Source organism: Lactuca saligna, chromosome 4, assembly GCF_052625555.1.
Source record: "Lactuca saligna cultivar CGN05327 chromosome 4, ASM5262555v1, whole genome shotgun sequence".
NCBI classification, from domain to species: domain Eukaryota; kingdom Viridiplantae; phylum Streptophyta; class Magnoliopsida; order Asterales; family Asteraceae; genus Lactuca; species Lactuca saligna.
This window is the reverse complement of record NC_136420.1, coordinates 45,628,079-45,639,889: the sequence shown is the minus strand read 5'-3', so window position 1 is coordinate 45,639,889 and position 11,811 is coordinate 45,628,079. Positions and strand designations below refer to the sequence as shown.

The following is an 11,811-nucleotide window of genomic DNA, read 5'->3' as shown; positions in this document are numbered from 1 at the left end:
TTACTAACCCTAATTAGGGTTTGCAATCGATAATTGGAAACCAGAGAGATACTTTGGATTATAGCTTGTCAATAGTACAGTAGAAATATTAGGGAATATCACATTTATCCTAAAATTCTAATACGATTTGAGTTGACTTGGTTGACTTTTGTTGATCAAAATTGACGGTTGTCACACATCATCCAAATGATAATCTTTGACTAATTGTTTGATGAATATGGTTTGATGTATGACCATGCCATGATCAAATTTATCAAATTCTATCCCAAGAAAGAAGTGTAAAAGACCTAAGTCTTTACTTTTGAACTCATGATGTAAGAACTCTCTTAAGCTTTGTATTTCTCCAATGTCATCACTAGTGACAAGAACGTCATCAAAGTAAGTTGTAATAATAGTAATTGATGAATTTGATTTCTTTAAGAAAAGAGAATAATCATTTGGGGAACGAGAGTGTCCTTTAGATCTCAATGTAGTGGACAATTTAGCATACCACAACCTTGATGCTTGTCTTAACCCATAAAGAGACTTTTTTAATCTACAAACAAGAGAAGAGGAAAAAGAAGCTTCATGACCAGGTGGTAATCATATATAAACTTCTTCATGTAATTTTCCATGTAAAAAGGAGTTGTTTACACCAAACTGATGTATGTCCTATTTTCGTTTGACCGGAATAGCAACAAGACATCTAATAGTGGTGAATTTGACCACATGAGAAAAAGTCTCATGAAAATCTATCCAATGTCTTTGAGTAAATCCTTTGGATACCAAATGAGCCTTATATCTTTCTATAGATCCATCTCATCATTACTTAATTTTGTAGAGCCACTAATAAGCAACTGCCTTTTTTCCTTTAGGAAGCTTGACAATGTCCTATGTCTCATTTTCTTTTAAAATAACTAATTCATGTTGCATAGTTTGTTCCCATTCAGGTATGCCCTTGGCTTGATGATAAAAAGTTGGTTCGGTTATATTATTTTCCACATGAAAAGCATACGAATCATGGAGAACCAAATTACAAGTTGCATAACATGGGGAATTGTTAATGCAAAAATTTGTAATGGTATGAGGGAAATTCGGATCAAAAGATATTCCAGCATTACACACATAATCATGGAGATGTGCAGGAGGTTTATGATTCCTTGAAGATCTTCTGAGTTGTACGGGTAGGACAGGGGTATATTGGGAATTTGATGGGAATGAAGGATTTAATGGTTGAATTGGGACCAAATGGGAAGGAAATTCATTTGAAATATAATATTCTGTTGAAATGTTTAGAATGTATGAAGTGTTGGGGACAAAATTTTCAACAGATTTTAGAGCGTGTAAGGGAAAAAGATGTTAAAAAAACTTAACATCTCGTGAAATATGTACTTTTTGAGTGACAATATTCAGAACTTTGTAAGCTTTTTATCTGAATGGATATCCAAGGAATATGCATGTATGAGCTCTAGAAATGAACTTATCCCTAACAATTGTTGTTGAAGAAACAAAACATAAGCATCCAAAGGCTTTTAACATATGCATATCAGGTTTAGCATACTCTCCCTAATATTGTACTCCTATTCTTGATTGAAAAAATAATGCTCTAGCCACTTCCAAAATGTGCCTATGCTTCCTTTCAACAAGCCCATTTTGTTGACGTGTATGTGGTGTTGAATTTTGATGAATAATACCTTGTTCTTTGAAATAAGCAACCCCATCATGTCTAGAACCAAGTTCTTTAGCATTGTCACTTCGAATGCACTTGATGGTTTTATGAAACTAAGTTTTAACAAAATTGACAAAGGCTTGGATTATAGAAAAGGCTTAACTCTTGTTGTTTCAACAAATGAATCCAAGTGTGTCTTGTGAAATCATCAATAATGGTGATAAAGTATTTGTAACCAACATATGTGTTATGTTTATGAGGACCCCACACATCAACATGAATAAGATCAAAGGAATCCTTGGAAACTGAAGTACTATCAAGAGATGACAATCGTGTTTGTTTAGCTTGAGCACAAGTTAAACAAGATGCAATATCATATTTAGTGTATTTCCAAGGAAAATTCAAGAACTGCTTGAGTTTATCTATAGCAATGTGTCCTAAATATTTATGTCACAACATAACATTTGAATCAGACTGATTATCAATTATATGAGAAACATGAGAAACAGATGATAAAAGGGGACTGAAAACAGAAAAATTGTAAGATAGATGTTGTTTGAGTTCTTGATACTTAATCACATAGAGATTGTTTATTCATTTGCCAATGACTCCAAGAGCTAATCTATTCTTCAACTATGGGTCATGCATGAGACATGTCTCATCAATAAATAAGACAAAAGTTTTTGATTTTCAAGTTAACTTGGAGATTGATACAAGATTGTATCTGAAGGATGGAACATACAATACATTTTTGAGAATGATTGATGCATGAATTTGAATATCACCATAATGTGTGATGAACAAGGAATGGCCATTAGGAATCCCAAACGAATGTGGTTGTGTAAAAGGAGTTAGATTCAAGAAAAGTTGAGGATTAGAACACATATGGTCAGTTGCACCTGTGTCTATGATAAATGAAAGATGTGGTTTAATAAATCTAGAAGACTTGTATACATTTGCAACAAAATGAGTGTAAGAGAAATCATTACCATCAGATGTCATTGCTTCTTGAAGAATAAAATAATTTGCTTGGTTGGATGATAGCAGATTATGTTGATTGAGAAGTTGCAAGAGTTGATGATACTTTCTTGAGATATAGTAGGAGAAGGATTGGTAGTAGCAAATTGAGCAGTAGATATTGGCTCCTCTTTCTTTGCTTTTGTGAACTTGAAATTAGATGGAAATCCAATTAATTAGTAACATTGAGTGTCCTGTCTTCTTACAATGAGTGCAAGTTAAAGCCTTCTTAGAAAAATTGGAAGAAGAATCATGTGAAACATTCATAACAATCATCTCATGATTAATAGTTGAAAGAGTATTCATTTCTCTTTGTCGTTCCTCTTGAATAATCATAGAATAAACAGCGGAAAAGATTGGAAGTGGTTTCATCATCAATATTTGACCATGAAGTATTTTAAAAGTATCATTCAATCCCATGAGGAGTTGAATCCATCGTTGATCATCAAGGTATTTAGCAATACCTGAAGCAACAACACATGAACAGTTATGAATGCTTTGAACAATTCGAAGTTCATCCTAAATTTTGCTTAATTTCGTGAAATATCTGGAGAAATCATCTGATCCTTGTGATAGAGAATACAGTCGTCGAATTTGATAGTTGAGAACTCCATCTGCTTGCTCATAACGATGATTGAGTTCTTTCCAAATGTCAGCAGTTGTTGGAAGGAAAATTAAGCTTTCAACAATATTGTGATGAAGTGAATTGAGTATCCAGCTGATCACCATGGAGTTTACTCTGACCAGTTCGCAAATAATGATGAATCAGCAGGAGGTTTTGGTGTTGTTCCATTAACAAAAGTTAATCTTTTCTTCGTAGAGAGATCAATAGTCATGGACCGATTCCAAGCAGAAAAAACAGTTCCATTAAACACATTAGTAATAAGAGCATTGCTTGGATTGTAAGATGATACAACATAAAAGGACTTGAAATATCAATGATAATGGATTGAATTGACGCATTACCCGATTGAGACATCGTTTAAAAAAAAATCCCCAAATTGAATCAATGAACCGAGTAACAATTGATGAAGATAAGAATTGATTGAAGAATCAAGAACGAATGATTGATTGAAAAACGAATGCAGAAAAACGGATCAATAAATCTGATACCATGTTAGAGATGTGAGAGAGAGAGAGAGAGAGATTCATGACTTCCTGTTCTTATTTCTTCAACTGAATCAATACAGACTACAAGCTATGATACATATACTGAAGAAACAAATCTAACTGAATAATTAACAAAATTACAAAAAATGCCCTTTCTAACATAAAAAGTTCTAACTAACTCTAACTTAACTGGTCTTGTTAGTTAACAGGTTTTTGTTTGAAGAAAAAACAATGATGGGTTTTCCTAACCCTGAAAAAGGAAGGTATGTGTCCCAACTGCAATAGAAAATTGTAAGATAACAAGGATGAAATTTCATTTGAGAGAAGGAAGAAAGTCATTCATGGCAGATGTTGGGGAAGGAATATAAAGAAGAGAGAGGGATTTAACTATCCAGCCACACTAAGCCTTCAATCGATCTTCACCATACCGACTCCATCACCATAGATCAGCCTCACGATCTCCATCTTAGAGTCATATATTTATCATAATATCTCACACAATTAAACAACACCTGCTGCTCTTCCCCTTGGCAACCGGCAACTTGGAAACTAAAAATAAAAAAAAAACGTGAAAAGAAGGGGGTTTTGATCGATTGGAGAGAGATTTAGGGAAACGAGGGGTTGAACTTTTGTTCGTCTTCCTCTTGATACACACTCTTGTAATTAACAAAAACGCTTAGCGGCGCAGCTTGTTGCCCGTTTACCATTCATTCATTGTACGATGATATTTCAATTAATGAAAAAACATGTTTTACTTCCAAAAAAAAAGTAAATAAATTTGATTTGAAGATGTTAAAATGGAGAAATGGGTACATGAACGAATAGCTCAAAATTAGACTGGTCAAGGAAACCTTAGACTTTTGAAAGTATCACGGGTTGAGAGAAAGTGTGTCTATATATGTACCAACTTTGAAAAGTTTGTAAGAAATTTGTATCATTTCCCCTTAAATAGTATTTGTTGGATCTATGGGAGTTGCTTAAAATGGATAGGTGAATTGATCAAAATTCTTTTAACATTACCAAACTACAGTGTTAGGTCAAGGGACCAAAAGAGCAATGAAACTACAAAATAGAAAAAAAAACTGTAATAAATAAATCTTGAGGACTAAACCTGTTATATTTTTAATCCACAAGGACGAAACTTGTAATTTACTCTAACAATTAATACAAAAGTTTGGTTGACTTTGTCATTTAACCATTGCAACTTGCAATCGCTGACAATACAAAAAGCTTGGTTGATCAGTTGACTTTTTTAGTTTTTTAATTTTTTAATTTTTTTTATTTGGTAGGGGCATTTGAAAATTCTTCCTTGACTTTATTATTTAGAAATTTATGTCTTCACTTTGTTGAAATTACTAGATCTTGCCGATCATTGGGTTGTGCGTGGTTCACATGCATCTCTAATTTCTTTGCAATTATTTCTTAAGAATCTCTCTCAAGAACGATTTGATTCATAGAAGATCCATCAAGAAAACCTTGAATGGCGTCTTCTTCAACTTCACCCCATCAAAAGAGTTTTAAGTATCATGTATTTTTATGCTTTGGAGGTGAAGACACACGTAAGACCTTTGTTGATCATCTTTACGCTTATCTTAAGCAAAAAGGTATTCACACCTTCAGGGACAACGAGGAACTCAAGAAAGGAAAACGGATCGATGAGCTCTTCAAAGCTATTGAAGAGTCAAAGTTCTTTATCATTGTCTTCTCCAAAAACTATGCATCTTCTTCTTGGTGCCTGAAGGAACTTGCGAAGATTATGGAGTGCCAGGATGAGAATGAGCAGATTGCTTACCCGCTCTTTTATGATGTGGAGCCCAGTGACATCCGCAAACGAAGTGGGCCAGTTGGAAGAGCAATCACCAAACATAAGTCTAACGAACAGATTAACAAATGGGAAAGGGCTCTTGAAAGTGCAGGCAATCTGGTTGGGTGGGATCTGAAAAACATTGCTAATGGGTATAAATTCCTTCATCATATCTCTGCAAAATTATTCTTTCATTTTTGTATCTATAATCTAGGTCTGTGGGGATGTAGAAGGCTCTTTCATTGTACAATTGTTATATTGTAAATTTTTAACTCAAAGTTGAGTCTTCTATGTGATGATTGAACCTCCTTAAACTCATCAACAAATTGAAATATATTTTTGCCATCACTTCACCAGATCTGACTTTTTTTTTTTTTTTTTTTTTGGTATACACCAGTCCGCCCTTGATTTATCAAGCATGACTTTGATTTGTAGATAGTACTTTTGTACTTCAATTTGGGCTTTTAAGTATTACCTATTTCCTTGCTTTGTCTTGCAATCCATTGTAACCGTTTCCTTCAGTTTTGAGAGTAATATTTACCTTTATTGCAACAGCTCCTCAAGCCCTTCTTTCTTCTGTTTTCCCATGTTTCCACAACAGCAAAAAATCACAATTTTCCTCAATTTAACTTGAAAACACAGCTGCATACATTGATCTTCTTATTTCCAACACCCTAGACACAGGAAATATGTGTATGTTAACTAATTGATCGTGTGGGATATTCTTGATCAAGCCACATGAATCTTGTTTGATCTGCAGGCATGAAACTGAAGCCATCAAAAAAATTGGTGAGGAGATTTCACTCAAGTTACGTTCCATTCATTTGAGCAATGATGAAAATCTGATAGGCATGGACCGCCGGATGCAAGAGCTGGAGTCGTCTTTGGGGATTGGTTTGAACGATAAAGTGCGAATCATAGGGATCAAGGGTATGGGAGGCATTGGGAAGACAACATTGGCTAGATCTATATTTAATAAAGTGTCTTCCCTTTTTGAAGGTAGTTGCTTTGTTGATGATGTAAGGGAAGTTTCAAAAAAGAAGGGTTTGCGGTCATTGCAAAAACGAGTCCTTTCAGATGTCCTGAACATTGAACACAGAGGAAGTGTTTTAGATGGGGAAAAAATCATGAGAATGAGACTACGCTATATAAAGGTTCTTCTTGTTCTAGACGATGTGGATAATCCAAAGCAGCTTGAGGCGTTAGCTGGTGATTGGTTTAAGGACGGAAGTAGAATCATCATTACAACAAGAGACGAGAAAGTGCTGCTAGCACACGGAGTGAATGCGAAGTGGATTCATGATGTCGATTTCTTGTCGGATGAGGAAGCAATGAGCCTGTTTAGTAGGTATGCATTTAAGAGATATATTCCAGATCAAGGGTTTGAAAAGCTGTCATCAGAAGTAGTACGTTATTCTGCTGGTCTGCCCTTAACGATCAAAGTTTTGGGTTCACATCTTTGTGGTGAAGAAGAGGTTGTATGGATAGATGCACTAAAAAGACTAGAAACAATTCCATCGTTGGAAACTCTAGAGGTATTGGAAATAAGCTATGACGGCCTGGAGGATGATCTCAAGGAAATATTCCTAGATGTTGCATGCTTCATGGTTGGTTTTCCTAAAGATGATGCAATTAGAGCATTTGATAGCTGTGGATTTCGTGGTATCTACGGTTTAAGAGTTCTTGAGTAAAAATCTCTCATAACAATTTTACATAATGGATTGGGTATGCATGATAGAATAGAAGAATTGGGCAAGAATATTGTTCAGCGGTCGCACCCTCGTGAGCCAAACAAACATAGCCGACTCTGGATTCGCGAGGAAATTGAAGAATTATTCACAGATAATGTGGTAAGGATCAGCTTTACTAAAACTAACAAATTTTCATTACATATATGACACAAGTTTCATGGTGACTGCTTTTGGATTGTAGGGTACTGAAGCGTCAACATGTACTGGACTGGAGCTGGAGCTGACCGAAGTGAGTCCTGAAATTATTATAAAAGGCCTTGGAAACCTGAAGAAACTTAGATATCTTTTTCTTACTGGGAGTGACGATGACCGCTTCCCTAGTGACTGGAAGTTTGACAAGGAAAAACAGTACTTTCCGAATTCGTTGCAGTTATTGAATTGGAATGGTTACCCTGGTCCGTTTTTACCCCAAACATTTCAAGCAAATAATCTTGTTGCACTTCAATTGCCTGATAGCAGAATCGTGCAACTTTGGGAAGGAAGAGAAAGAAAGGTACAATGGTTGATTCATTGTAATGCTTTTCATCTATTTGTTAGTTGATACATCAATACTCGTCTAATTTTTGTTCTTTTTGCGTATAACAGGTTCTTAAGAAGCTCAAGTTCCTAGACCTTAGTTGTTCAAAGGTGAGGACTTTTGACTTTGGGATGACTCCGAATCATGAGAGGTTAGAGCTTAGAGGATGTCATGATTTGATACAACTTCATGTGCCCCCTGGATGTCTAAAAAGGCTTGTCTACTTAGATTTACTTTGGTGCTCATTGTCTGTATCTTTTTCGTTTATCAAACAATTGGAATCACTTGAGCTTCTTAGTTTACCTGCCTTATTGGTGTCTGCGGTGTGCTTGGAGGAATTCCCAAGGTACTCCCGCAACAAACTGCCAAAGCTACGGTTCATATTTGATTATTCTAAAGACCAATCTTCATCAAATGAAACTAGTCTCGAGTGTGTCTTACTAGATCTCCAGCCTTGCACAAAGCTTGAGAGTGTTTCAGAAAGCATTTGTGGTTTACAACACATAAGGCGCCTTACATTGGATGGCTGTATTCCAGAGGTGCCCAAGGACATTGACCAGTTGAAATGCTTAGAAGAGCTAACTTTGTACTCTACACATGTCATATGTCTTCCGGATAGTGTTTGTATGTTGAAACATCTAAAATCTCTCAAACTTAAAGATTGCCGGTATCTTGAAGAGTTACCAGAGAATCTTGGTTTGTTAGAACATTTAGAGGAACTGAGTTTGTCGTCTACAAGTATTAGACATCTTCCAGATAGCATATGTATGTTGAAACAGCTATTATCTCTCAAACTTAAATCCTGTCTGCTTCTTCAAGAGTTACCCAATGATCTTGGCCAGTTAGATTGTTTGGAGAAGCTAAATTTGTTGTCTACAGGTATTAGAAGTCTTCCAGATACCATTTGCATGCTAAAACATCTGCAATATCTTAACCTTGAATCTTGTCAGCTTCTTGAGAAGTTACCAGAGGATATTGGGCAATTAGAATGTTTAGAGGAGCTGAACCTGAAAAAATGTGCATCTTTAGAAGATATTCCAAACAGCATCTGTAAGATGAAATGTTTGAGATATTTCTATCTCCCTTTTTGTAGTCGAGTCCAGAAATTGCCAGAGGAACTTGGAAGTTTAGAGTGTTTAGAAGAGTTGGATATAAACTGTACAGGAATAAATCATCTTCCACGTAGCATTTTTTTGTTGAAAGATCTGCATATTGTTGGATCTGAGTCACTTCTTCAGTCTTATGCTTTAGCAACTGCTACCTCAGAAACTGAAACCTTCACAGCCTTGGATAACACAGGTGCCAAGACCAAGACGGGATTAAGGAACCAATTCACAGAGAACTATTGCAACAGGTATTTCCTCTGTTTTTCATAAATTGTCTTTTTTTAATCAAAATTTGCAGTTAAGACAACAATAGTTACATCATAAAATACTAGGCATAATGTAAGACTGAGACAAAATTTTACATCTAAAGTGAAGGAAGACAAGACATTCTCATAGGAGTTTACATTGTACATGATACAATTCAGAATAAATACATAAATCATCTGTGTGGTTTGAATCTGCTTATGGATCTAGTGCAGTTTTTTTGTTTTTTACTCGTACCATCGCTCACCTTTTTATCTGTGTCTGTCATCATGTAACTCACATGCAATGACTCTTTTACCAGTTATCTTGTATTTTTAATAATTGTTTTATATTAATATAAAAATTCAGATTGTCCAATCACCCATCCCACCCTCTCCCTCCTACCCATGCTTTTAAAATAACTCCACACAACGCATGTGTGTGGACAGTTAACCATTTTCTGTGGAGGGGAGTACAAGTTATTTTCAAATATCTCAATGGACAGTATGTATAGTTATTTTAAAAGCACAGCAAGATCCATGTATGTATATGTGTGACAATGGCATAGCATGACACATTCCATTATCTTATAATATGCTTAAATGATTTATCAAGCCTTGTTGAACATATATATTTTTGTAAAGCATTTGTGGAGCCTGTAATTTTAAAGAAATTGCTGTAAGCCCCAATGCATATAGTATTGATTTGTAAAATGGTCAATTTGTGATTCTAGCTACAGCGAAGACAGGTGGACACAGTATGTTTTCGCATTTAATAACAACTGTACATAGTTCAACATCTAAAAGGAACCTTTTTTTTTTGTAAAAGCAAACGTATCAAAAGCATGGAATTCATCATATCTTTTTGTGAAGCCTAAAAGTGTATTTGAAAAGATTTTAGCCTGCAAACATTGTAACCATTAAGCGTTTGACTTATCCATTTAGCATTTTAATTATTCAGGTGGTGTTGGTCAGTGGTGATGGTGTTAGTGGTGGCGTTGTTGGTGATGCAGGTGGTGATACAAGTAAAAGTTTGAAAGAAAAAGGTAAAGTTTTTGAACTTCAGCCAACTAGAAAGTATCAAAAGAAGCCGTATAGCCCATGTCACACTTTGGTATAGTATATGGGAATGAATGCTTTGTTAGATGTTCACATGTTCTAGAACTTGTATCCGTGTAAGGCTCTACGGAATGGTTGGTTTTTTGACGTGTAAGGCGACTTGTCAAGGCTAAGTTTCGCGTGAGATGTTTTGGCCGGAGGAAAACTCCAACAACTATGGAAATACAATGTTTCTTCTATTGGAGATCACCCACAAATGGGAAAATTAAGCTACATCATCCATCTATTTCGAGGCATGATTCACCTTCATGACAGAACTTTGGTCGGCTATAAACCTCTCGGCAAAAGTAACATCTCAACTCAAAATCAATTTCCCCTCAGATGGATTGAGACCAAACATAATACCCATATCACTTGGTAGTAGTCACAAGTGCTGGATTCACCTCTTTCTTGTCCCATCTAGTTTATAAGTCATTAACATGCTAATATGAAACGCAACAAAAAAAGAGCCATGTAATCGTTGGTGTTAGTTTATAGTATACATTACTTTTATATGTTTGAATAGTATAGGGAGCCCAATGTTACTTTCTCATATATAAATATATTGCATACATGGTATCAAGCTAGGATTATTCACCCAAAATATTAAACAAATTAATGGCTCAAAAGATTACTTTTATTCAATAAACGATATGGTATATATACACCAGAAAAACGTGCACAACAAGGATAGCAATCCTTATCAAAAATAAACTCTAAACAAAAGCCTATAAAACAGTAAAAGATTAAAGGAAACAAATCATAGCAATCTGCTATTATATGATTACATCGATTTCTTTACTCCCCCTCAAGTTGGAGCGTATAAGTCACAAACACCCAGCTTGCACAATAAGGAGTGTAGTCGTGGTGCCCCTAAAGCTTTTGTAAACAAATCAGCCACTTGGTGAATCGTATGAATGCAAAGAGGCAAAAAAATTTTTGGATATAACTCGTTCACAGACAAAATAACAGTCCATTTCCACGTGCTTCATGCGCTCATGGTACACAATATTGTTGGCAATATGACATGCATCTTGATTATCGAAAAACAAAGACGTAAGCCCATTTGCATGGGCACCAAGATCTTTAAGCAACCAAGGAAACCACAAAACTTCACTCACAGTTGTTGCCATGGCTTGATACTCTGCTTCAGCAGAAGACTGAGAAACAACCGATTGTTTCTTTGTCTTCCAATAGATGGGAGCTCCTCCTAGTAGTACCAAGTACCTGGTCCTCAAATGTCTTGTAACAAGACAGCTAAGCCAGTCAGCATCATAATATGGAACAAGATTCATTCCTCCATCTTTAGGAAGAAGTATACATTAACATGGTGAAGACTTCAAATAATGTAAGACATGTAAAGCTGCATCCAAGTGTATTTGATGTGGATCTAACACAAACTATCTTAATGCGTTCACTAAGTAAGTTATATATGACTTTGTAGCTTGAAGATAGATAAACCTTCCCATGAGTTGCCTATACTAATATGGATAAACATTGGAAATGTTTTCACCTTGA

General features: G+C 35.5%; 1 pseudogene across 1 annotated transcript; it reads left to right on the top strand.

Annotated features, from left to right (window-relative positions):
• The first annotated feature begins 5,131 nt into the window (after positions 1-5,131).
• Positions 5,132-10,876, top strand: LOC145041760 (TMV resistance protein N-like; annotated as a pseudogene). The gene is made up of 5 exons (XR_013680380.1): positions 5,132-5,731; positions 6,340-7,429; positions 7,512-7,823; positions 7,916-9,201; positions 10,157-10,876. The product of XR_013680380.1 is annotated as a TMV resistance protein N-like (transcript).
• Positions 10,877-11,811: the final 935 nt, after the last annotated feature.